Source organism: Podarcis cretensis, assembly GCF_951804945.1.
Source record: "Podarcis cretensis genome assembly, chromosome: 2".
Classification (NCBI taxonomy): Eukaryota; Metazoa; Chordata; class Lepidosauria; order Squamata; family Lacertidae; genus Podarcis; species Podarcis cretensis.
The window spans coordinates 96,392,657-96,417,280 of record NC_137171.1 but is presented as its reverse complement, the minus strand read 5'-3'; positions in this window follow the sequence as shown (position 1 = coordinate 96,417,280).

The window sequence follows — 24,624 nt, the reverse complement described above, 5'->3', positions numbered from 1 at the left end:
CAAGGTTTCTCTTTGGCTGTTGATCTCCTCTGTGTCTTCTTCAACATAAAGACTGATGCTGCTCTCAGCAGTTCCTCACAGCAAGTCTGCCCTAGCAAGCAAGGAAAAAGAATTTCCCGTTGTGGGTAGCGGCTTGTTTTCCTACCCTCTGCAGACCAGGAGGTAATTACAAGAAGCACAACAGCAGTGGCACATGCTAGAGCAGCAAGCTTGCTTGTACAGAATTTCCTGCCCAACTTTCATTCCCCCTCTCTCTAACTCTCAAAGCAGGTAATTTCAACAACACATCTGTAGAGGGAGAAAAGCATTTTTGGGTCATCTCCATGAACACTGCAATTAGTAAAGTATTTGAAGTTAATTGTGTGTTTGGGTGTGTATCTACTACTCCCCATATTTTTCGACTGCTGCAGGAAGGGTTAACTGGGCAAGGAAAATCTTTGTGGTGGTTTATTGGGCTCCAGTTAACTACTAGGTGTTCCATCAAGCTGCCACCAGCCTGACAAGTTAAAGCCAGCTTAAGAATAATGAGTGCTAATACCCATCAGAAAGGCTATACTAAGTGAGACTTGTTTAAATGCATAACAATAACTGCAGAACTATAGGGGACTGTTGGATCTGTTGGTAGATAAAGTAAAACTGGATGGATTCAAAAGAGACAAATTGGGGCTTTGGAGAAGTTAAAAGATAAAAATACACATCACGAACAAGCTGAGGCTTTAAGGTGACTGATCTGTTTGACTGATCTGGAAAGCTAATAGCAAATTTGTTGGGGTGGGGGAGGGAAACTAGCGAGACAGAGATTGGATCAAAGAGGCAGGGTGTAGGTGATGCTCCTCTTTGACATTTGCCAAAGATAAGAATGACAAGCTGGGTTCAAAAGTGCAGCAGTGTTGTTGGTGGAGGTGACAGGTCTTGGTCCCCTGGTCAATCCAAAACATTTTTCTGCCAGTGGTCAACACAACCACCCCACCCACCAAGTCAAGGTAGAAGGCACCAAGTCTGGCCACAATAGCTTGGCACCCAAGGCAGAAAACCCTGTACTGCCATTCTGGAAAATTGCAGTTCTGGGAGGGGAACAGGGGTACCAAGATTCTCTGGGGGAAGCCATAGCTTTCAATGATGCTGCTTTAAATGTATAGTGCAGACCAGGCTGGAGATTCTTCTTCAGAGCAAAGTGTATTGTTCTAGGTGGCGCCGTAGACTGGCTGCTCTGGTGCTCCCTTTTTCCACAGCAGCTGGAAGTTCTCTGTTCAGTTTAACTAAAAGTTTAAAACTCCTTGAACTTTAAATTCACTCTTCAAAAGTGTTTCTAGCCATTGCATAAAAAAACAGTGGCTGCAAAGGCACTCTCCACTCACCCAGTGTGTTTTGCTTTGAGGAGGATGGGGTGGGCCACAAAGGGTGCTGTGTGTGTTTTTCTCTCTGCACCCTTCTGCCCACCACATTGGAAACATGTTAAGAATGGGACTGAGGGAATCCTTGAAAAGGAAAGGGTGGTGGTAGTGTCACTGAGTTATCTGTGCCCCAGCTGAAGGGTTAGGACTGACATAGATGGTATGAGTCTTGCTTGAGGATTTCCCAAGCTTGAGGACTTCTGTGGTGGAAGTGCGATGGTATACTAGACAAACCTTGACCGGGTCCCCATAGATGCTAACTATGTTCTTTGGTCAACTTCCATCCCCCGACCCATCAAATTCTCTCCCTCCCCATCATCCTATTTTTAGCTGAACATAAAACCAGGTCTTCAGGTGGAGAGCAAGGCACTTGTCTTCTGTACGTATTTTACTCTGCTGAGCCATGCTTTCAGCTGGCTCTTTGCACAGAAGCTTTGAGAGCTGCAGGTGCAAACAGTATCTGTAGCGGTTCCCCTCCCCAATGTAGGTCCAGTTCAAAGGTTCATGGCAACATAAACAGCTTTCCAGCACCCACCCTGCTTTCCCCTGTACCCTGGATAACATTAGATTTAAATCTAGGTTTCCCCCTTCATAGGCTCCCGAACAGTGCATCTTTATAGCAGGTACCACGACGGGTATCTTCATCTCCAGTTACAGTGTTACCTTGGGTTACAGACGCTTCAGGTTACAGATGCTTCAAGTTACAGACTCTGCTAACCCAGAAATAGTACCTCGGGTTAAGAACTTTGCTTCAAGATGAGAACAGAAATTGTGCGGCGGCGGCACAGCAGCAGGAGGCCGCATTATCTAAAGTGGTACCTCAGGTTAAGAACAGTTTCAGGTTAAGAACGGACCTCTGGAACGAATTAAGTTCTTAACACGAGGTACCACTTTATAGGAAAGTATAGAATAGTCTCATATTAATAAATCTAGCCCAATAAAGAAAATAACTGCTATGCTTCTTTTGCTTGCTAAAGATCTAAGGTTCTGTCCCTGCTGATGTTTCCGGGTAGGGCTTGGAGAGACTCCTATCAGGAACCACTGTGCTAGATGGACCTGTGTTGCATCTAGAGCACAGAATCATAGAATTGTAGAGTTGGAAGGGACCCTGAGGATCTTCTAGTCTAACTCCCTGCAATGCAAGAATCCTGCCCGCAGCCATCCCTGGGTGGACTCGAACCACCATCCTTCTGGTTAATAGCCAGACACACTGACCCATTGCGCATCTAGATGGGTTTGACTTGGTATAAGGCAGCTTCCTGTGTTCCTATGTAATCTGATTGGTCTCAAAGGGTTGTTGGGGGTTCCCGTGCAGCTGTGTTGCAAATAACACACATCCTCGCCTTGGGTTTACATCCTCATGACATTGCAGTTGGAGTGTAGTACATGGCAATGGGGAATGGGCCCACCACAATATGGAAGCTGCTGCTTTTCTATCTGATTGTTTCCCTTCTTGTTAGTAGGTCAGGGAAATCTTGAAATTGCAGTGGCTCCCTTGCCTTTCCTCCTGCTCTATGAAGCTATTATGTGTCTCAGACAAAAGCAAACAAAGATGGGAATGAAAGTAAATATAGCGACTGCATTTGGGTGCTTGGAACATGATTTGTTGTGTGGGATTTGTGATGGTACTTGCCTCTCTGTTACAAAGAACATGGGAGAAAGTCGAGGGAGAAGCCACAATCAAAGAGCATTCTGTGCTCCCTTCCAAACAATGAGATTACATTTGTAAGATAAAATTGTACCATTAAAAAGGAGGGACAGGGAGAGAGATGTAAATACTCATATACCTTGTTCTAATAGGAACTTGCAAAGCATTAAGAAGAAGAATAGGAACTTATTCCATCCAGCTGTTCCTTTCTTTTCTTCAGTTTGTCCTAGTTGGTGTGTGTATATGTGTATGACAAAAGAAAGCCTTAAAATAATGGCAGTCACCAGTCACCAATTATTAGAAACATTGCCTAGGCAACATTTCAAAGGGTATTTTCATTTCCCCCCAAAATGTATTTCTAAACAATTTTTTTTGGACAATCAATATCTGTTGATGCCAGTAGAAGTTCTCTACACGGAGTAGAATGATGCTTTGGTCCAGTTTTCTAAGCTGCTGTTACACCAGGGCTCATTCAATTGTATCATAGGAAAAAGAGGGCTGGAGTCTTGGATTCCACTTCATCCCCCTTTCCCTGCCACGCTGGTGTCTACAGCCAACTCCAGACAAGCTTTGCTTCTAAGGTGCCTGCTGGCCTTGAACACAGAAGACAAAGTTGGCTTGTTTTGCTGGGGCAATGCTAGCTGAGCCCCTTGAATTTCCTCAACAGGGTGGAGTACAGCAATCAGAGATGTGCTATGGCAAAGTTGGATTGAGGGCCTCAGCTCATTACACCACAGAAGAATTGGAGCCACCCTGTGTGGTCTGATGCTTCACTACAGCTAATGTAGATACTGTAAGTTCTATGCAGAGGATTCCCAGGATTCCTGGTCCATTTCCCAGCCCCCCTGGTGCTGAGGGCACTGCTGTGGTAGCATTCCAGGGCATAACAGGGGCATGTTATGACGCAAAGCAATCATTCAAATGTGCAACTCTCAAGGCCATGATCTCTGGCCGCCCCAGTTATAGAAAATGGATTAGCCTGCGAAAGATGTTGCTTTTATGTTCCTCCTAATGTACTGTCAGCTATTTGTCTGCAATTAATTAGGACTGTAAGTTAAATGTCCTGTCTGATCCATGCATATGGGTCATTAATTTCTGTAATTATAAAATCTGTTCCTAACTCACAAACTTAGATCAACTCTACTCCAAACCAATGATTTAGATGGCCCAATAATCTGGAAGAAGATCCCCTCCCTGCCTTATCCATATTTCATTCCATATATTGGTAATATCCAGATATTGTTTGTTTGCTACTTTGGAAACCATAACTCCAAAGAAGAGAACATCTGGGAAAGCTGAGATTTGCGGGGAAACCAAGGAGGAGATAGTGGGGCGGAGGGGTGGCAGTCACCTGACTTCCCAACAGCTGAGTCAGTGATGCTTACTGAGAAATAGCAGGGAGGGGACGGGAGAGGCAGCAGGAAGGTTGGTACTGTGTAAACAAACTGACCTCCCTCCTGCCTCAACAATCTCCTTCCCTCCCTCTGAGTAAGTACCAGTGACTCAGCTGTTGGGAGGTCAGTTGAATGCTGCTACAGTGGTACCTCGGGTTAAAAACTTAATTTGTTCTGGAGGTTCGTTCTTAACCTGAAGCTGTTCTTAACCCGAGGTACCACTTTAGTTAATGGGGCCTCCTGCTGCTGCGCCACAATTTCTGTTTTCATCCTGAAGCAAAGTTCTTAACCCGAGGTACTATTTCTAGGTTAGTGGAGTCTGTAACCTGAAGCATCTGTAACCCGAGGTACCACTGTACTGGGAATACATTTGGGCCAGCCTAGGGAGACAAAAGGGATGCAGGTGGCGCTGTGGGTAAAAGCCTCAGTGCCTAGGGCTTGCCGATCGAAAGGTCGGCGGTTCGAATCCCTGCGGCGGGGTGTGCTCCCGTCGTTCGGTCCCAGCGCCTGCCAACCTAGCAGTTCGAAAGCACCCCCGGGTGCAAGTAGATAAATAGGGACCGCTTACAAGCAGGAAGGTAAACGGCGTTTCCGTGTGCGGCTCTGGCTCTGGCTTTGGCTCTGGCCAGAGCAGCGATGTCACGCTGGCCACGTGACCCGGAAGTGTCTCCGGACAGCGCTGGCCCCCGGCCTCTTGAGTGAGATGGGCGCACCAACCCCAGAGTCTGGCAAGACTGGCCCTTACGGGCAGGGGTACCTTTACCTTTTAGGGAGACAAAACCTGCTTCTAGATGGGGGGCGGGCCAGAGAGCCTGTTTTATTATGTTTTTATATATGTTGGAAGCTATCCAGAGTCCCTATTTTCATCAGAGAAATGTCAGAGGATATGTAAGGATTGTGTTCTACTCTGCACAGTTCCTATGCAAAACAATATCTGCATTTTAGTCTGATACAGTCATAGGAATGGAAACAAACTGAAGGGCTGTGGGAAGAAAAGAGGAACATTTGGTATATGTAACAAGTGTGTTTGTGTGCAGCACAGCATCCGCCTTTCATTATTCCTAGGGGCAGAATTCTGTGACCTCATGACATTACTGTACATTACAAAAGAAAAGCGTGGAAAACTAACCGGAGAGAGATAATGTTTTTTTTACTGGCAGGCACATGTAATTCCACTGACACCTGCAAATACATTGTAAGGTTTTATCTGGGAAGGCACATTTATTAAATTCTTAGGGTTAGCCCAGTTTCAGCATATTCTCAGGCTCATCAAAAGAACCCTGATCCATGCCAGCACTTCTATGATATGGGTTTTTTGTTTTTTAAAAAGTGCTTGAATCGTAGGTGGGGGCAGGGGAAACCACACATATAAAGGAATGTTGCACAGGTCCTGCTCTCAGCTGCAGAATGCCCAAAACATATTTCGGCTTGTGCTCACCTTTGCTCGGCTGCACTGTGCTGCGCTGGGACCCTCAAAAACCGAAACTCTTCAGAACTTTAATATGAAATATTTAAAGGACTGAAAGAGCTGCCAAGGATGAGATCGGTAAGACTATTGCTATTGAAAATGGGGAAATATGAATAAATCATCAGCTATTTACAGTGCACAGCTTTTGTCTACTCTGACTAATGACGAGAGAGCAGCACAACCCGCTGTTTTGACCACCGTACGCAGAGGTGGTTTTGATTTTACGCAACGTGAACACGTGTTAAGTGTGTGGCTGTGGGCTGCTTCTGAGACTGTTAAAGGCTTAATCTGCATTAGCATGAGAATCGGGATATATCCTTTGCGAAAATGCAGAATGCTTGGACCATTCACATTCCATTTTCTTCCCCTCAGCGTACTTTCAGTTATTTATTTTGGAAGTCTGCCTTGCATGGATGGGTTTTGTATAATGCTCCGATGACCTTTAGAATTTTTCTGATTAAATGCTGTTCTACTTCATTATGACATTTTCCCACTTGTACTACCAGATTTGATGTGTACAGCTTAATAACACAACTAGACATGAATGTTAATACCTTTACAATTCATTGCATGGCTATTTGTGTGTGTGTGTGTGTGTGTGTGTGTGTGGAGCACTTATGAAATTTAGAACAAGTTTTCTCTTGCTGCAGGCTTACATGAATCATATAAATTAGATGGTAACAAAAGAACATATTAGCATTTGTTAGCCTCAATGCCCAGATTTCTGTAATACTATTTTAATACGTGCTGCTCTGTGTGTGTGTGCTCCCCCCCCCCCAAGTTTAATATGTACTACAACTTTTCATCCTCAGGTTTTCAACCAACATCATAATTGAATCGGCTTGCTTCATGCCCAAGGATAATGATTTTACACTGATGGAATCGTTATAAGATTTGAAGAATTATACTATTGCTGTCTGCTTAGCATAGTTGGAAATTTAAAAAAATGGGTCATAAAGACATGCATTGGTAAGAGACACAGGCTTACAGGCCTGCATCCAGTTACAAGTTTGCAGATGTGTCAGAGTGCTGACTCTGGGAGAAGTGGCTCTGAGAGCAGCTGTATGCAGTGAACCTCCGTATTTGGCCTGCAAAAGCCTGTAAAGTACATTTCAGTGAGGTGTCCAAAAAACCATATAGCAGAAAAAATATTGTTATTGTATTTAAGAATCCTCTAAGCAGCTGACAACGGGCTTCTGGATAAGGAACTTGTCAGGGAACTGACATCAGAGCGAGAGGAGGAGGCAAGGCTCCAAAGCGATGCAGGAGAGGGGACCAGCAGGGGGGAAGGAATTCAGCATAACACCGGTGGAGAAGGGAGGGAGATGGAGGATTCGGAGAGAGGTCTCCAAGACCCTTCACCCGAGACCAGTTGGGGAGAGCGCGGACACGCCTCTGCCTTCCCCTTACTTGCGCAGACGAGTTCCGTGCAGGGAAAGTAGGAGGAGACTTGGTGTCAAACAGCTCTTATGCTGGAAGAGGTTCAAGAAACGCCCACTGACGGATTCTGCAAGTGACTGACCAGCCACGGAGTGCGGGCTGTCAGCCAAGGCACGGTTGGCCCAGGCAACCTAACCAAAACCGAAGGCAACTTACGCACAAGTAACCCCTTACAACCATTACAGAACTGTTTTGAAGATATTTCTTACAGGATAGCTGCAAAAAAACATTCCCAATGAGGAATTGACAAACATTTGCACCATCAATCCAATTAGTTTCTAAGGAAGGCGTGACATGTTTCAGTGGCAAAATGGATCTCTGTGAACAAATAGTCCCCAGAGACCATGATCACACAACCAAGTTTGCAAGAGTTCAGTTCCAGCAAGACTTCATCTGAAAATCTGTCTTCCAGTCTTGATCATGGTATCTCCCCTGTCGGGTAAGTAATCTGTCTTCCATGTATGTATAATTTGTAGGGCACAGTAAAAATAAGGAAAAAAACCCTTTGAAATGAATAGGAATTGATGCATTGGGGCTTTCATCCTGAAAAGTTGCACGCTGAGAGGCGATTGCATAGTTGATGGTCAGAGACGAAAGAGACAGAGGGGGCAGGTAACTGTTTGTTTGTTCAAGTTGCAAAAAGAGGGACCAGGGTGAGTGGGTGAAAGCAGTCAAAACTTTAGAGAAGAGATGCAAAGCCAAGTTGTGTGAAGGTCATCCAAACTGATGGTTCGGCTCATAAACAGGATATTTTTTAGTGAAAATATTAAACATGAAGCTACATTATGCATCAACTGTACAGTGGTACCTCGGGTGGCGCTGTGGGTTAAACCACAGAGCCTAGGACTTGCCGATCAGAAGGTCGGCGGTTCAAATCCCTGCGACGGGGTGAGCTCCCATTGCTCGGTCCCTGCTCCTGTCAACCTACCAGTTCGAAAGCACATCAAAGTGCAAGTAGATAAATAGGTACCGCTCCAGTGGGAAGGTAAACGGCGTTTCTGTGTGCTGCTCTGGTTCGCCAGAAGCGGCTTGGTCATGCTGGCCACATGACCCCGAAACTGTACGCCGGCTCCCTTGGCCAATAAAGCGAGATGAGCACTGCAACCCCAGAGTCAGCCACGACTGGACCTAATGGTCAGGGGTTCCCTTTATGAGCCCCTTTACCTTGGGTTACATACGCTTCAGGTTACATATGCTTCAGGTTACAGTCTCTGCTAACCCAGAAATAGTACCTCAGGTTAAGAACTTTGCTTCAGGATGAGAACAGAAATCGTGCTCCGGCGGCAGCAGCAGGAGACCCCATTAGCTAAAGCAGCAGGAGGCGGCAGCAGCAGGAGGCCCCATTAGCTAAAGTGGTGCTTCAGGTTAAGAACAGTTTCAGGTTAAGAATGGACCTCCAGAACGAATTAAGTACTTAACCCAAGGTACCACTGTATATTCTAATAGCATTTCCTGTGCTGGCAGTCCTTACATAGCAAAAACGACACTACCCAGGCACAAGACAATCAGCAGTGCTGGGGGAGCTTCGAGGTTTGCAGAAATGCATTTTTTGGGAGGGGCATTTAAATAAGGACTGTTGAGCATGTTCAGTAGGTCTGGGATGCTAACTGGCTGCTAGAGGAAATACAGAAATCCAGGGAAATCGATTGGGTAGAATCCTGAACAGAGGCTACTCCCCAGTATTACATATTGTAGCAGATCCTTCCCTTCTAATTCTCCTCCCTTCATCACTCAGTCTTGGCTTGGCACAGGGTACACAGAAGCTGGCCATGGCCATCACCACCGAAGAGCCCAAGCTTGTCTCTGCTGCTATTGCTTTTTCAAAGCCTTACCTGGTCACCATTTGGTACTATGCTAAAGTTGAGTCGGCTCCCCTAACTCCTGCTGAAATTCCTAAGGCCACCGACAGCATGAAAGCATCGGTGAAGAGCTCCTGGGTTGGCCACCTCAAACAGCTCACCATCAAGGAAGCTTTAAGGGATGATTTGGTGGCTGCTAAAGTGCAAGTGTGGTTTTATACCAGCAAGATCATAAGCAATTGTTGTCTGGTCTGACATGATGTTTGCAAGTCTTTTGCTTTTGAGTCCTAGAGGTGTCTTATTGTTAAATTATGACGCTGAGACATGGTAGATCTTGCTTATCTTTCTCCAGCTTCTACAGTTTCATGTTCTGAGGCAAGGCATGGATGTCCTTAGGAGGTGTCTGCATTCCATATGTCTCTTCCAAACGACTCACCATGAAAGAAGAATTATAGGGGAAATCAACTGAAAGCTTCCCATTGTTTTCTATGACCTACAAATGCTGCTATTGCAGTCTGCTGGGAGTTGGTGGAACAGTACTGCAGAAGTCATCAGCCATCAACTGTTTTATTATACTTAGTGGTTTGCTTTGCTGTATTTACTATGAGAAGTTAGTGCCATAACCAACGCCATTTGCAAGCATGTACTCTACAAACTATTGTGTGTAGTTCATTCAACACCGAAAACCAATCATGGGAACTCCATACTGTTTGTTACAACATCTTGCCAAGTTTTAATCTGCTCTAATGGGTAGTGAGTTGCAGAAAGGTGCTTCAACCTAGGAGGAATTCAGTAGCTTCTCTGAGTTGAGGTACAAAGAAAGCAAAATGTCTAAATACAGCTAATACAACACTGCGCTGAATAGATTTCATGTTACATTGTGTTGACACTGTTGCCTCCTCATTTTAGAAAACCATTTTAGAAGAGGGGGTGCTGGCTTGCAGCCTTTATTCCTGATGCATCAGCATTTTGTGCTCTCCGGCTGTAGCAAAGGAGGCCAAAATCCTATCAAACGTTTCCATTACACACTCATTTATTCTATTTGCCATGCTGAATTGTTATGCCTTGCATCACAAGCAAACGTCAAGTGTTCCCAGACAAACTCCATCAGAGCAATATTGAGTGGGCATGAAGGCGGCAAAGAAAGGAAGAGATATCTGCTCTGTGCCTCCAATAATCCTGGCTGTAGGCCTGGGCAAGTTACTTAATCTTGTCTCCCCTGGCACAATGGAGGCCATGTTGACTATTCTAGCTTTAAATATTTAACAAGCAGAGATTTGTCTCTTCTGTAATGATGTTCCCCATGCTTTTTCCGGTGTCTACAGCAGCCTTTGCCAGCCAGCTGCCCTCAATGTATTTTGGACTACAAATCCCATCAGCGTCAGCCAGCATAGCCATGCTGACTGGAGCTGATGGGATTTGTGGCCCAAAACATCTGGAAAGGACCAGGTTGGTGAAAGCCGAACTACAACAACCTTCCCCACTCTCTATAAGCCAAATCATTTCCCTCTTCTCCTTCCTGTTCCTCCCCAAAGCCTTTATTGAACAAACATTGCAATAGCTGTGGGTGCTTTAGGAATTCATAGATTTGGCTCCTGAAGCGAATTCACCCGATCCACACTTCCCACACTAATGTGAGGGCCAGAACATAGGTCTCCTTCAGAATCTGAACCACAGATTCTGTTCTACAGATCTATGAGCTTTTTGCTTGTTTTTTAAATAAACCCTAAAAGGGGTCATAAGTGCAGCACAGATTGAAAATAGAGCCACAAATGCTTGAGGGAACAATGGGGTATAATGAAGTGCTATCCCTCTCAGGAAAAAAGATGGCTGCCCTCATGCCATACTTTTGATGAACCAAGTTCTGAGGCAAAGCTTACCTGAGCAAGCATTTCAGTACATGTGAAACTGACACGAACTGAATGTAGACGGATCCATTCATCCTTAATAATAGCCTCACTTTCCTGTATCTAATCTGTTACTTGACTCCTACTCCATCTGCCCTAGACTTCTATTAGCTTATGCTTTCTCTTTCTCTCACTACCCCACCATACATTTGTCTTGCTCGTCCAGCATAGATCATAGGTTCTCTGGGGAAAGGCCTACATTTCTGTGCAGAAACCAGCACATTCTGGGCACTACATAATGTTAAGTTGCACTAAGAGGGGTAGGAGTAATGGTGATGGTGGTGGAATCCATCTTTTATCCATCCCTCCCTTTTAAAGTCATTAATGATGCCCTTTTTCAAGGTTCGTAATGCTACTGTCTTCCAATACTTACCTAAGATAGATGCTCAGCTTCTTCAGCCGGTACATTGATTTTTCTGAGTATGTGAGAAATCATTCAAGGTAACCCAATTGTTTTGGGGATTTCTTTCTTTGCTCCCCTGGCTTTCAAGCACTTTTCTTAAGTAATATTAATTTTACAAGTTACCTTGCTATCATCATTAAGCATCTTCAGACAGTAATGCAGAACAGAAAATCTAGTCTTCTTTTAATTTTATCTATTATTTATTTATTGCAGTTATATCCCACCTTTTTCCCCTCCAAGGAGCTTGAAGTGGCACACACTGTTCTCTCCCACCTCCTTCAATCCCCACAACAACCCTTTGAGGTAGGTTAGGTTGAGAGGCAGTGACTGGCCCAAGGTCACCCTTATGGCTATTCTCTACCTCCTTGGCTGGAGGTGGTGTGGCGTTTGCCTCCTAGGTGGGTCATAAGGAAAGGGTTAAATGAGTGTGATGTGATTGGCCAGTGGGAATGCAAGGGGTGGAGTAAAAGTTAGAGTGGGAGGTTTTGAAAGTCAGTTGAGGTTTGGGAATTGGAGAAGGAAGAGGGAGGAATAGGCAGTGGGTTAGTCGAGTTGTATTGTGAGACAGTGAGAGGAATTGTTAGGTGGAGTCAAATAGAAAGTTGGGGATAATCAGTTTGAAGTTGTTAGGAACTAATATTAAGAAACTGTCAAGAAAAACTAACTGAAATCATAAGCTTGTTCCTGCATTTAAAAATAAACTTGATTATTTGTTAATGTTAACAACTGACTGGACTCCGTGTGTCCCCGTGAGATATGGGGTGGTGGCAGCGGAAAAAGCAATCGCAGTGGTGGCACAGGGTCAATAGACTGTCAAATGTCCAGGGGCCTTGTGTGATCGCCACAGGTGGCAATGCTGGAAAACACTGGAGGTGAGAATACTCTTTTTCTCATGCTCTGCTCCCTGGTTTCCCACAGGCATCTGATTCACTACTATGAGAACAGGATTCTGAACTAGATCCGCCATTGGCCTGATTGGCAGCCTCTTCTTATGCTCTATGATCTTACGTAAGACTCGAATTACTGTGTGATGTATTCCTTGATCATACGGAGAGATCACAAAGAAACTTGGTATGCATGTTTATGACACAGCTCTCCACTTCAGGTTCAAATCACAGCTCAATAAACACATCTCTTTCCAAGGAGGTCAGAAAACATACTGCAATATTATCTCTCCCTGGAGTGCTGAGAGATGAGAGTGAGCTTTGACATATATCTTCGTGGCGTAATTCTTTTAAAGTTCAAACTCCAAACTATTTCCTTTATACATTTCCAAGGGATCTGGGAAAGATGCAAAACACACTGCAACAAAATGTTTCTCTCTTCAGCATTGTGAGATCAGAGTAAAAAAATGATATGTTTGCTGATGATTTAATTCCTCCTGTGATGTTCAAACACCTGATTGACCTTCAGAGTCATAAAATGAAGCCTCTTCAACATCAGTGGTTTACTGGTATAGAAGTTGTAACGCTTTTTCAGGTAAGGATATCTCAAAAGCCAATTGACTCAAAGCTTGCCATTGTCCAGATTTCTTAGCTGGCAGATTTTTTTGGATCATAAACCCCAAGGTGGCTGTCTGATGGAAGCGAAAGCTCTGAAAAGGCTCAATATGGAGGCCAAGTGGCCGAAATATTGGGAAATTTTGGAACAAGAAGGAGATAAATTGAAATTGCAGAGTTTTGAGAAATTAAAAGATAAAGTGCGAGACTGGTTTCACTATTATCAGATAATGGAGGCATATAAGTTGGATAAGAAAATTGGCTTCCAGGTGGGAAAATCAAAATTAGAAACAGAATTGTTAGAACCCAAAACTAAGAATTTGTCAAGGATGTATAACTTGCTGTTGAAATGGAACACTCAGGATGAAACGGTTAAATCCGCTATGATTAAATGGGCACAAGATGTTGGACATAATATCATGTTTGCTGACTGGGAACAGTTGTGGAACACCGGCATGAAATTTACGGCATGTAATGCCCTAAGAGAGAATATTATGAAAATGATCTATAGGTGGTATATGACCCCAGTCAAGCTTGCAAAAATTTATCATTTGCCCGATAATAAATGCTGGAAATGTAGAGAAAATGAAGGCACATTTTTTTCACCTTTGGTGGACGTGCCCAAGGATTAAGGCTTTCTGGGAGATGATATATAATGAACTGAAAAAGGTATTTAAATATACCCCTTTGAAGAAACCAGAGGCCTTTCTTCTGGGCATAGTTGACCAATCGTTGTTAAAGAAGGGTAGAACTTTCTTTATGTATGCCACAACAGCAGCAAGAATACTTATCGCAAAATATTGGAAGACACAAGATCTACCCACTTTGGAAGAATGGCAGATGAAGGTGACGGACTACATGGAATTAGCGGAAATGACTGGCCGGATCAGGGAGAAGAGTCAGTGGAAGAAGACTGGAAGAAATTTAAAGACTACTTACAGAGACATTGCAAAATTAATGAATGTTAGAACAATGTTGGATTGGAACTAAGTGGTTTTTAGCTGTAATGGGTTAAAAGAATATGAAAAAAATGGGTTTATACAAGTAAAAATTCAAGATTGTAATAACTTAAAAATAAGATTTGGGTAGCGTAAAGAGGGAAAGAAATTGTTGAATCAATAATTTGATTTGGAATACAAAAAAAGGAGGTATGAGGAGGTCCGAGAAACAAGTTAATGAAAAATAATGTGATGGAAAGGTTGACTGTTTTTAACAATTTTTATTTTGTATTTTGTATTTTTTCTTTTTTCTTTTTTCCTTTTTATTTTTTGTAATGTAAAAACCATAATAAAAATTTTATATATATAAAAAGATTTTTTTGGATCAGAAGCAATGGAACAATAATATTTAACCTGAGTCCTATTTGGTTTTGTTGAGAAATTGAGCCCTATGCCTAGCCTGTGAGATCTAATTAACAGTCTGCAAATAGGAGTAATCAGCCCAGGTAAGCTTTGCGAGAAGGATGAACAGTCAGAGCAAATAACCAGGGTGAAGTAACTGGGAATTTTTGCAGGGGCTGATGGAAAAGACAAAGAGGAGTGGGTTTGTGGGCCTTGGAGATGCATTTGTGGATTGTTTGAATATGTTATTCTCTCTTTTGCTACCTCTCCCCGCACTTTGTCTTTGTTTAGGCGAAGCAGACACAGTCTGTTTTTGTTTTATTCCTCCTCTTTGCAGTTTTGTTGGGGGGAAAGGAAGGTGTCATAATTAAAATGAATTTTGTACTGTTAAACATAGTTTTAGTAAGTTGGCAACCCTAATGAGCAGAAGCACTGACACCAATTTGTGCATTTGGCCACCTAGTTAGCTTTAATGTTTGTTATTTATATTAATATTAATATTAATATTTATATTGTTTATATTGTTTATATTGTTTATATTGTTTATATTGTTTATATTGTTTATATTTATATTTATATTTATATTTATATTTATTTATATTATTTATATTTATATTTAAAAAAACCATAAGGCTTTAAAAGGCTTATCAATATAAGGCTTTAAAAAACCCCATATATTCTATTCTAGACTTTTCATCAAATCATATAAGTATAGAGTTGGAAGATACCTTGAGGGGCATCTAGTTCAACCCCCTCAATGCAGGAATCTCAACACACAATTCCCCCATCCCATTTGAAACCATACTGGACCCTGCTTAGTTTTGCAAATGCGCTAGCAGTTTTATTGCTGCACTACTAAATAAAGTTAATCCCGTTGTATTGAAAACTTAAGTTGTGAGCTTTGCAGGGCAGAATGCACCAACTTTGATAAGAAATAGTTCCAAGCCTTAGCAACTGCATAGCAACCAGGACAGAACAGTTACGTGTGTGCGTGAATGGCTTTTCCTTACAGCGGACTAAGAAACAAGAAGTAGGTTTGGTTTAGCAGATGAGCAAGCTGGAAACATTTGTGATTTCAGCAATCTGGACTTTTTGCTACTTTAAGAAAAGTTCCCATGGAGAACAATTCAGACCTGGATCTTGGGAGAGAGGAAAGCCTGGAGCTATTTTTTTCTCGTACATCATCATTCCCTAACCCTTGCATCCATTCCTCTGAAATTTCGAATATTGCTTTCCTTGGGGATATCTCTACACTGTATGTCATTTTCACAATGCAATTGTTGCCCACAAAACCACAGGTATGGAAGAAAATTCCCTCCCCCCACATCAACTTTAAAGTTGTCTAGCACAGAACAAACCCTGGACCAATTTGACTATAATTTTGCAGGTTTCCTACCAGGGGCATCTCTCTCGTGTAAACTATTTTCATACAAATTGCCCACAAAACAATAAGGGAGACTAAGTGACTCCTCTTAATGTTAAGTACTGGCCATACAGGAAAACCATTGATGCTATCCATCTGAAATTTTGGATTATCCATCCTCTCAGAAGGGGCTGAAAAGCCTGTAAATTTAATCCAGTCCTGCCAAAAACAAAATGAAATTATGGACAGTTCCTTTATATCAAAACCAATACATTTTGTTCCCTAAGCTTTCATCCCTGTCTATTTATTCTGAGAGTAGATGTAGCGGGGTTTGAAGCTAAGCACCTGTGAGCATGTCAGGGGCAGAATTTTTTAAAAAAACCATCATAAACCCAGCAACTTCCATGTGACACGACTTGCTTGGATATCAAGCCTGTTGTTCTTTAGTGGGATATATCTCGAGCATCTACATTGAGGCTGCAGACCTATAGATACTTATCTGAGAATAAAGCCCCTGAGAATATAGGATTGGGTTGTTACAGAGCAATCCTACTCCCGCATCCCCAAGTGTACGTTGATGGCTTCCGGGGGCAGAGGCAGGAATGGGATGGCATTCAATGGCCTCTGCCGTCAGAGAGATGCATTGCTGGTAGGAGGAGCAGGTGGTCAGCCACTGTTTGCTAGTGGAAAGCCTCAGAGATGCAGTGCTTCAAGGAGTGTACAAGGGATTTTGCAACCAAAGCCCCAAAGATTCCCTGATAGGCCCAGTACATGGACCTCTTAGCTACACCAGGATGGAGCTGGCACAACAAAAATGGGCAAAAATCCACTCCCCAGAACGTCTGCCCTGGACTTTGGCTGCTGCAGCAGATCTGCCCCTTGGTGCCTCCCTGGACACCAAGGTTAGGGTTAGGGTTTCTCTGCCCATGTTGCACCCTGGTGAAGCTTTTGCTAACAGAATAACAGTTTTAAGAACACTGTTGATTGCATTTGCTTGTGCTCCAAGAAGTGCGCCAGACACTGAAATTATTAATGTTGACAAGAAAATCTGACAATTTGCAAATGAACATTAAGCTGTGACGGTATGATGATTTTTAATGTTTTATGCACATACTTTAAATTATCTGCATTAATCATATTCCCATTGCCTTTGAATTGAAGAGGAAAAACAAGTAGTTTTGTTATTTGTATAGGGCCCCCCGAAATTGCTGCCTTTTTTTTTTAATGGAAACAAAACCAAAAACATGTATTGTATATCAGCAGTTAATGAAGAGGAAATAACGATGACTGTGCATTGTAAAATATATTAGAACACTAATTAGACCACGGCAGAATTGCTTACGGAAGTCTTTCAGACACCTGCCTGGTAATTTTCAACCCCATGTGTTAGTTCATTTAACAATGCATGCATGATTAGAAGATGGAGTTAAAATTAAATAAGAGAATCCCAGGGCAGCCCAGCATGCAATTTTCTTTCCAGCTCTCCCAATTTGTGTGTGTTTTGAGAGCAGCTATTTTCACGGAGTGATTTTTAACACACACACAAACACGTGATTCAAAGAAGATTTTGTCCAGGTGTATCAGTGGTCTCAGTGTGCCCATACAGGCAGGAACTAGGAACTTCATAGGAGAAGCTGTGAGACTGGGGTGATAGATGAAGCTGTGTCTGATCCATTGAGAGTGTCAGCGAAGCAGCCCTGCAGGCAACAGGCATGGCCATCACAGCCACACAAATGTGCAAAGAGCATCCAGAGGAGGAAAAATGTGCATCTATGCCACACTACATGGCATCTCTATGTTGCGCTTGTACTTGATGAGCTTCACCAGAGACCACAGATGAATAGTCTACATGACTGGAGTGGTGGCATAATACTGAACAGTAATAATATAGAAAGTTCATGTTGTAGGGAACTGCTTTCCTGGCATCCCACATCCTTGCTGACCTCCTTTGTTTGTTTGTTTGATTCATACCTTCCTTTTTCATCTAGGTGGCCCATGTGATTTCATTAATGCTTTAAAAGAAATTGAACACTGGTAGAATGAATACACTCCCAAGTCATCAGCATTTATTTTCCTGCACTCTGTATAGGATCATCATGTTCTTATATCCAGGTTCTGCCGACATCTAAGGTCACTTCCTATGAATGAGCGTATGAAATTGCATTCTCAGACTAATGGTCCAATTCCTGGACCAAAGTATTGCCTATTTTGACCAGCAGTGAGCCTGCCCAGGGATCAAAATTGGCCTCGAGGATCTGGATCCTGGATCCACCTCCAAGATCAGTTGAACTGGTGTGGTATAGAGATAGGGGCCTTTCTAGTCTTTTCTCTCACACAAAGCTTATTACCCACCAACCCCGGCTACCTATTTGTATTCTCTTATTCCAATCTCTTGCTCTCTTGGCCTATCTATTAAGAAAAAAAAGCAAATGTTTCAGTAAGGATAGAACCATTGAAAGAGCAGGCTAATCAAAGATAATCTCCAGGAAGATGAGAGGAAATATCATAGGAATAAACAAGAGTCCTAAGTAGTTAATTTCAGAGTTAGCCCAGGGACATCGAGGATCAAAGAACAGAAATTTATTAACATGATCTAAGGTCAAGTGTCTTGTTTTGGAACTGGAAGAAGCTTATTGTTTACAAATGATGAAATAAGAAAAGGAAGTGCTGATACTTGTTTGTGTTTAGGCTAGGTTTGAAGTGTTTGTATTTGATGGGTTTTTGGTTTTCTATTTATATTTTATTTATACATCATGGAAGGAATTCAACATGGTGCTATGGAGATAAAGGAGTTCACTGCATCGGTGTAATTTTCTTTGCATCCCGGTGGAAATATAGCTCCCCCCCCCAAAGCAGAGTGTTTTGGGGTTCTCCTGACAACCCCCGAACCAAATTTTGGGGGTGGGTACATGGGCATAGCTGTCAACTTTTCCCTTTTCTTGTGAGGAATCCTATTCGGACTAAGGGAATTTTTCTTAAAAAAAAGAAAAAGTTGACAGCTATGTACATGGGGCACACAAGGGGGTGGGAGGAGAAGGTGCAAAGCCCCACTATGTTAGCAGAAGTCCATACCCTCCAACACTTCTCCAGTGAAAATAGGAGACATCCCATTCCATAATGGTAATTTTACTATTTATACCCCACGCATCTTACTGGGTTGCCCCAGCCACTCTGGGTGGCTTCCAACATATATAAAAACATAATAAAACATTAAACATTTTTTTAAAAAAAAATCCCTATGAAGGATTGCCTTCAGATGGCTCAGGGGGTCAGATAAATCCATACCCTCCATCATTTCTCCAGTGAAAATAAGGACATCCTAAGGAAGAATGGGACATTCCGGGATCAAATCAGAAACTGGGACGGCTTCTCTAAATCAGGGATGTCCTTGGAAAATAGGGACACTTGGAGGGTCTGCAAGTCCTTATGCTGGTTTCTGCTAATGGGATCCATTAGTTGAATCTGGCCCAATTTTTTTTGTGTTATAGTAGTGTACATCATCATCTAGAGATTCATTGTATGATATATAAACTAATTGTTACATTATTTTTGTTCATTATGAATAATGCAATTATTTTGTCTTTTATACTCTGAAACTTAAACCGTTGTTGAAAACTTCTATTCTGGTATTTCTTTTGGGTTAGTGATTCAAGCAGACCTTCCGTGGAGGCTTTTAAGCAGAGGTTGGGTGGCCATCTATCATGGATTTTTTAGTTGAGATTCCTGCACTGCAGGGGGTTGGGGTCCCTTCCAACTCTACAATTCTATGATTCTATATATGAGTTTAAAAATCTGAATTTGAGTTTTAGGGCCCCCTGTACTTAGGAAGCTGCTACCTGTTCCTCTGCCTTGACTTTTTCTTCAATGAGGCAGCTTGAAAATCTGCTGGGGTAAGACTTTTGACTGAAAGAACTGGCTCCTTAACATTCTTAAAAGGCTTTAGAATTGCTAAAGTTGTTTTTAAGCAATTTAAGAGGAGGGGGGTTGTCACTATTAAGCATGCCCACGCCAAATCTTATGCTCTTATATAAATATTTGGTTTGATTTTTTAAAGTTAATTTTTATAGGGGGGAATCCAAGTCCCCCCCCTCTTTTGTTTTATCATCAGCACAACACCTGTGTAAACCCAGAAGGAAACAGAACAGGTGCAACGAAAGAGCCAGCTCTTCCTCTTTCTGTTTGTTTAAGAAATCCTATCTCTAACCTCCTACAGTGAGAGCCAGTGTGGTGTAGTGGTTAAGAGCGGTAGACTCGTAATCTGGTGAACTGGGTTCGCTTCCCCGCTCCTCCACATGCAGCTGCTGGGTGACCTTGGGCCAGTCGCACTTCTTTGAAGTCTCTCAGCCCCACTCACCTCACAGAGTGTTTGTTGTGGGGGAGGAAGGGAAAGGAGAATGTTAGCCGCTTTGAGACTCCTTAAGGGGAGTGAAAGGCAGGATATCAAATCCAAACTACTATTCTTCTTCTTCTTCTTCTTCTTCTTCTTCTTCTCCTTCTTCTTCTTCTTCTTCTTCAGTGGCCTGTAAGAGGGAGTATATGTTCCTCTCGATTCCAGATGAGTGGAAACTTTTCCACAAGAAGTGAAATGTGGCCAAAATTTCTGAATATATAAAATAATACAAGTCAAGAGCTAGGGCATTTTCTTTCTTTTTAGTAAAAGGCGGGGGGAAAATCTCAAGATAAACCATTTTCAAAAGAGAGTGAAAAAGAGATCTCAACTATGTATGCATGAAACATTGTGTTGGACTGCCCAGAGGTGATGAGGGATAGGATAAAAAATCCTGTAAATCAATGAATCAAATAATACTAAAAAATTGTTCAAAAATATTTTTTCAATAACAACTTTGCAATGCCCCTCTGGTGGAGATACATCAGGTTTCTTCCCCGGCCCTGTCTTGCTCTAAGCTAAAAACTTTTCTCTTTCAACAGGCTTTTAATATTTAAAGGTTTCCCGTTTCTGGGTTTTGCACTGTTTTTCTTTTCTTTTTAGTTTATAGTTTCTTCAGTTTACATTTGGTCGTGTTTTTCATGTGAGGTTTTTTGGGGGGGTGGGGGTGGGGAGTTTGATCTACATTCTGCTGTATGTATTTCTTCTATACTGTGGTCTGTGAGTCCTATGGGCAGAAGACCAGAGTATAAGTAATGCTAGCATCTTCCCAGAATAAAAACTCCTCTGGAGCTCATTTGGATTTACTGCTTCCTGTCTGGCATTCCCACCCCCCTCCACTTCGTCTGCATGTTTTAGAACTGAACTCTCTTTCTCGGGAGAATTTGCACAACGCAGTTTTGTTTGCTGCCAAAAATTGGCTCTGACTTAAATAATCCCTGTCTCTAAAGCAGTGGGACATGGTACATAGAATTATTTCTTCAAGCAAAGGCTTACAGCAGCCTTAAATAGCAGCTGCTGAATCTTTTCATTTCCCCTTCCATTGTGCTCCTTTCTGGGAATCCTGCTTCTCTGGGCTGAGCAAAATGCGTAATGTTTTAAACAGATGAAGTACATTTATTTAAAATGTGCAAATGTTTTCAAGTAGACTTCTCAATTTGTTTTGTAATGAAACAGGGTTCCGGTATTTATATGGATTCATTTATGGCCACAGCTCATTTCTCAGTTGAAGGAGGTGTGGGATGCAGTTTTTCATTTACATAAAATAGCATCGTACGTTATTTTCTAGGCTACTTATTTTGGGCGCAGCATTATCCGATGGCACTGTGATCTTGTGAGGCTTCGTTTATTTCAACAAGAACCTTGTACAGAATCAAACCATTGATCAGTCCAACTCTGTATTGTGTTCCGGTATTTCTACAGTAGGGTAGAGCAATCCAAACCCCTAATCTGGTTGCCAGTTCATTTCCAGGCAAAGACATAATGTGCTTCATTTGCCCAAGGGACATCTCTGAAGGATGTCCTCCTGGGCAAAAACTGACACATGGTGCATCTTTTCCCAAACATCTTGTTCCACATCTCCTTGCTCAAGTTGAATTGTAGGATGGATTGCCTTTAAGAAGAGGGAGGAAGGCTGGAAAAGGTGGAAGCAGCAGGCACCCAGGGGCTCTTTTGAGTATTCAGATGGGGCAATCCAAAAGCTCCTCGCAGCTTTTTGTGCTTCTATGATGCACTTGAGAAGCTTGAATAACTTTTTCAGGGTGAGTGGGATTAAATTAAAAACTTTTTAAAATGCATGGCTGGAAACAAGCATGAATGCCATAGCAATTTACTCCCCGGGGATGGTGATTATGGTTTCCATGAGCAACAGCAATGAGTTGGAATTAAATGCAATGGACAAGATTCTACTGGTGTGCAGCAAATCAATATTAAGTGCCATTTTGTGTTGTTGTCAAAAGAATGGGACTGATCCAAATGAAGAAAGATATGGTAGGCAGGTAGGCCTATTCAGTTTGGCATTGCTGTTTCCTTTTTCAAGTTCTGCCTCTGGTATAGTAGGATGAGAGACCGAATTGCGTGCCAGGAGAGTACCTGACTCATCTTATGGCGTTGATGTAGAGATATACTGATATAAAACATGAAGGCTCTAGAGTCTAAAATAAATGAGATTCTTAGAAATGTCTTAGTAAGGAGGGAAGGTGCTTCTTCCTAAAGGCTTATTTTTTTTGGGGGGTGTCTTACAAAGGTCAGTTTGCTCTTTTACACTGGGGTGAATCCCCAATAAATCTTCCTCACAGATCTTTTTATTTCAAACTTTACACAGAGAGGCTATAGAACTCAACCTCTTGGAAAATGGCATTGTCCCAAGTGAATCTCCACCCCCCTTTCTCTCCCACTTCCTAATTCATCATCATCATCATCATCATCATCTCCTTTATGGGCGCCAGCTAAGTGCCCTCTGTCTTTGAGCTCTTTGCTCTCCTACTTTTAAGGCTTGCCAGGTTCTGAGAGATGGTGGGTCTGGAATGCTTTCTAGTGACAACGGGTCAGCCAGCTGCTGCTCTGCCTGCTTCTCCTCTCCCATTAGCTTTTCCCCTCATCTGCCTCTGAGCTGTGACCTCCCGCATACCCCCATTATAAATCTATACTGTCTTCCTCTTCCTCTTCCTCCTCCCTGGAAGGGTCAGGATGGGGAGGTGGTCTCTGCCCATTATCATTACCATCAGTACAGCAGCTAACTAATAGCACAGTACCATTACTGGCAAACACACTGTATGCTATCACTTCACTTCTTAAAGGCTTAGCCATAGACATGACAAATATCTAAGCTCTGACTTTGGCCAAAGAACAAGGCAAGCGTTGAACTTCTTGGCATGATGAAGCAAGAATAAAATCACTTACCAGCTTGTAATTCCCCCCTTATTTTACCCTCTGATAGCATATCTGGAAAGGATAACCATTCTGAAGCCTGGATGTGCCTGAGAGGGTCATAATGCGCACACATTCATTCTCTTCCTAGATTTTTGGCTTTGGAGTTGGCAGGGCAACGAAGGTCAGGCGAGAAGCTTTCACTTCAAGCCACACATTAAGTCGGCTTTCCACAGAGGCAGCTCAAGACTTACTTAGCGAGAGGTGAACTTTAAGTAAGGAAATGGCTATACCTGCAAGGTAGACAGGCAGAAGAGTGTTCAAAAGCAGGAGCTGAGGCATAGATTTTCCAGAGTGGTTTTCACAAATCAAGTTTATAAGGCAATCTAGGACTCTGCTTTCTGAGATATCATGCTTTTGGCCAAAGCACCTCTGTATATTACATCACTGCTAAAAGCTGTTCACCGGCTGCTAGGACATGACTGATCAACGTATTATTATTGGTGTGTAAAGTCCCCAAAGGAGTCTGGCCCAACCTTTCTGGGCCAGTGGGCACACTGGGAATGCGAGAAAGTGTTGTGGGTGCCAGTCAGAAAATGGCTGCCATGGGGGTGGCAGAGTAAAAAATGGATTCTGTAAGACATTTTGCTGCCTGAAGCAAAGTTCAGGTGGTACCCCACCCATGCCCAAGGCCAATTGTTCAAAATCTCTTGCTCCACTAGGTATAAGTTCATGCCGCATGACTGGAAGCAATGCTACCTGGCTCTGCTGCATGGCTGGTCTGGTCCTCTTGCTGGTTATCCTTGCACATACAGAGGTAGGAGTATCAGTCCTGGCACCTGATCGATTGGTGATTGGATGGTGATTGGGATGTTGAAAGATTCTTGTTTTGCTGTTTTTGTTTTAATTATTTACTTGTGTTTTTCACTTGTATTTTATTCTGTGAACCACCCTGAGATCTTGTGGTGAAGGGCAGTATATAAATTTGATAATAATAACAACAACGGATAAAAGAAAGTACTTCTTCATGCAGTGCATAGTTAAACTATGGCATTCACTCGCATGTTGTTGTTGTTGTTGTTTAGTCGTTGAGTCGTGTCCGACTCTTCGTGACCCCATGGACCAGAGCATGCCAGGCACTCCTGTCTTCCACTGCTTTCCGCAGTTTGGTCAAACTCATGTTCATAGCTTCGAGAACACTATCCAACCATCTCGTCCTCTGTCGTCCTCTTCTCCTTGTGCCCTCCATCTTTCCCAACATCAGGGTCTTTTCCAGGGAGTCTTCTCTTCTCATGAGGTGGCCAAAGTATTGGAGCCTCAGCTTCACGATCTGTCCTTCCAGTGAGCACTCAGGGCTGATTGCCTTCAGAATGGATAGGTTTGATCTTCTTGCAGTCCATGGGACTCTCAAGAGTCTCCTCCAGCACCATAATTCAAAAGCATCAAATTTTCGGTGATCAGCCTTCTTTATGGTCCAGCTCTCTCTTCCATACATCAGTACTGGGATAGGAGGAAGTAATGGCCACCAACTTGGATGGCTTTAAAAGAGGATGAGACAAATTTATGGAGGATATGTCTATCAATATGTTGGAGGCAGTAATGTTTCTGAATACCAGTTTCTGGGAACCACAGGAGGGAAGAGTGCTCCTGTGCTCCTACCCATTTCCTACAGGCATCTGTTTGCCCACTGTGAGAACAGCATGCTGGGCTAGAT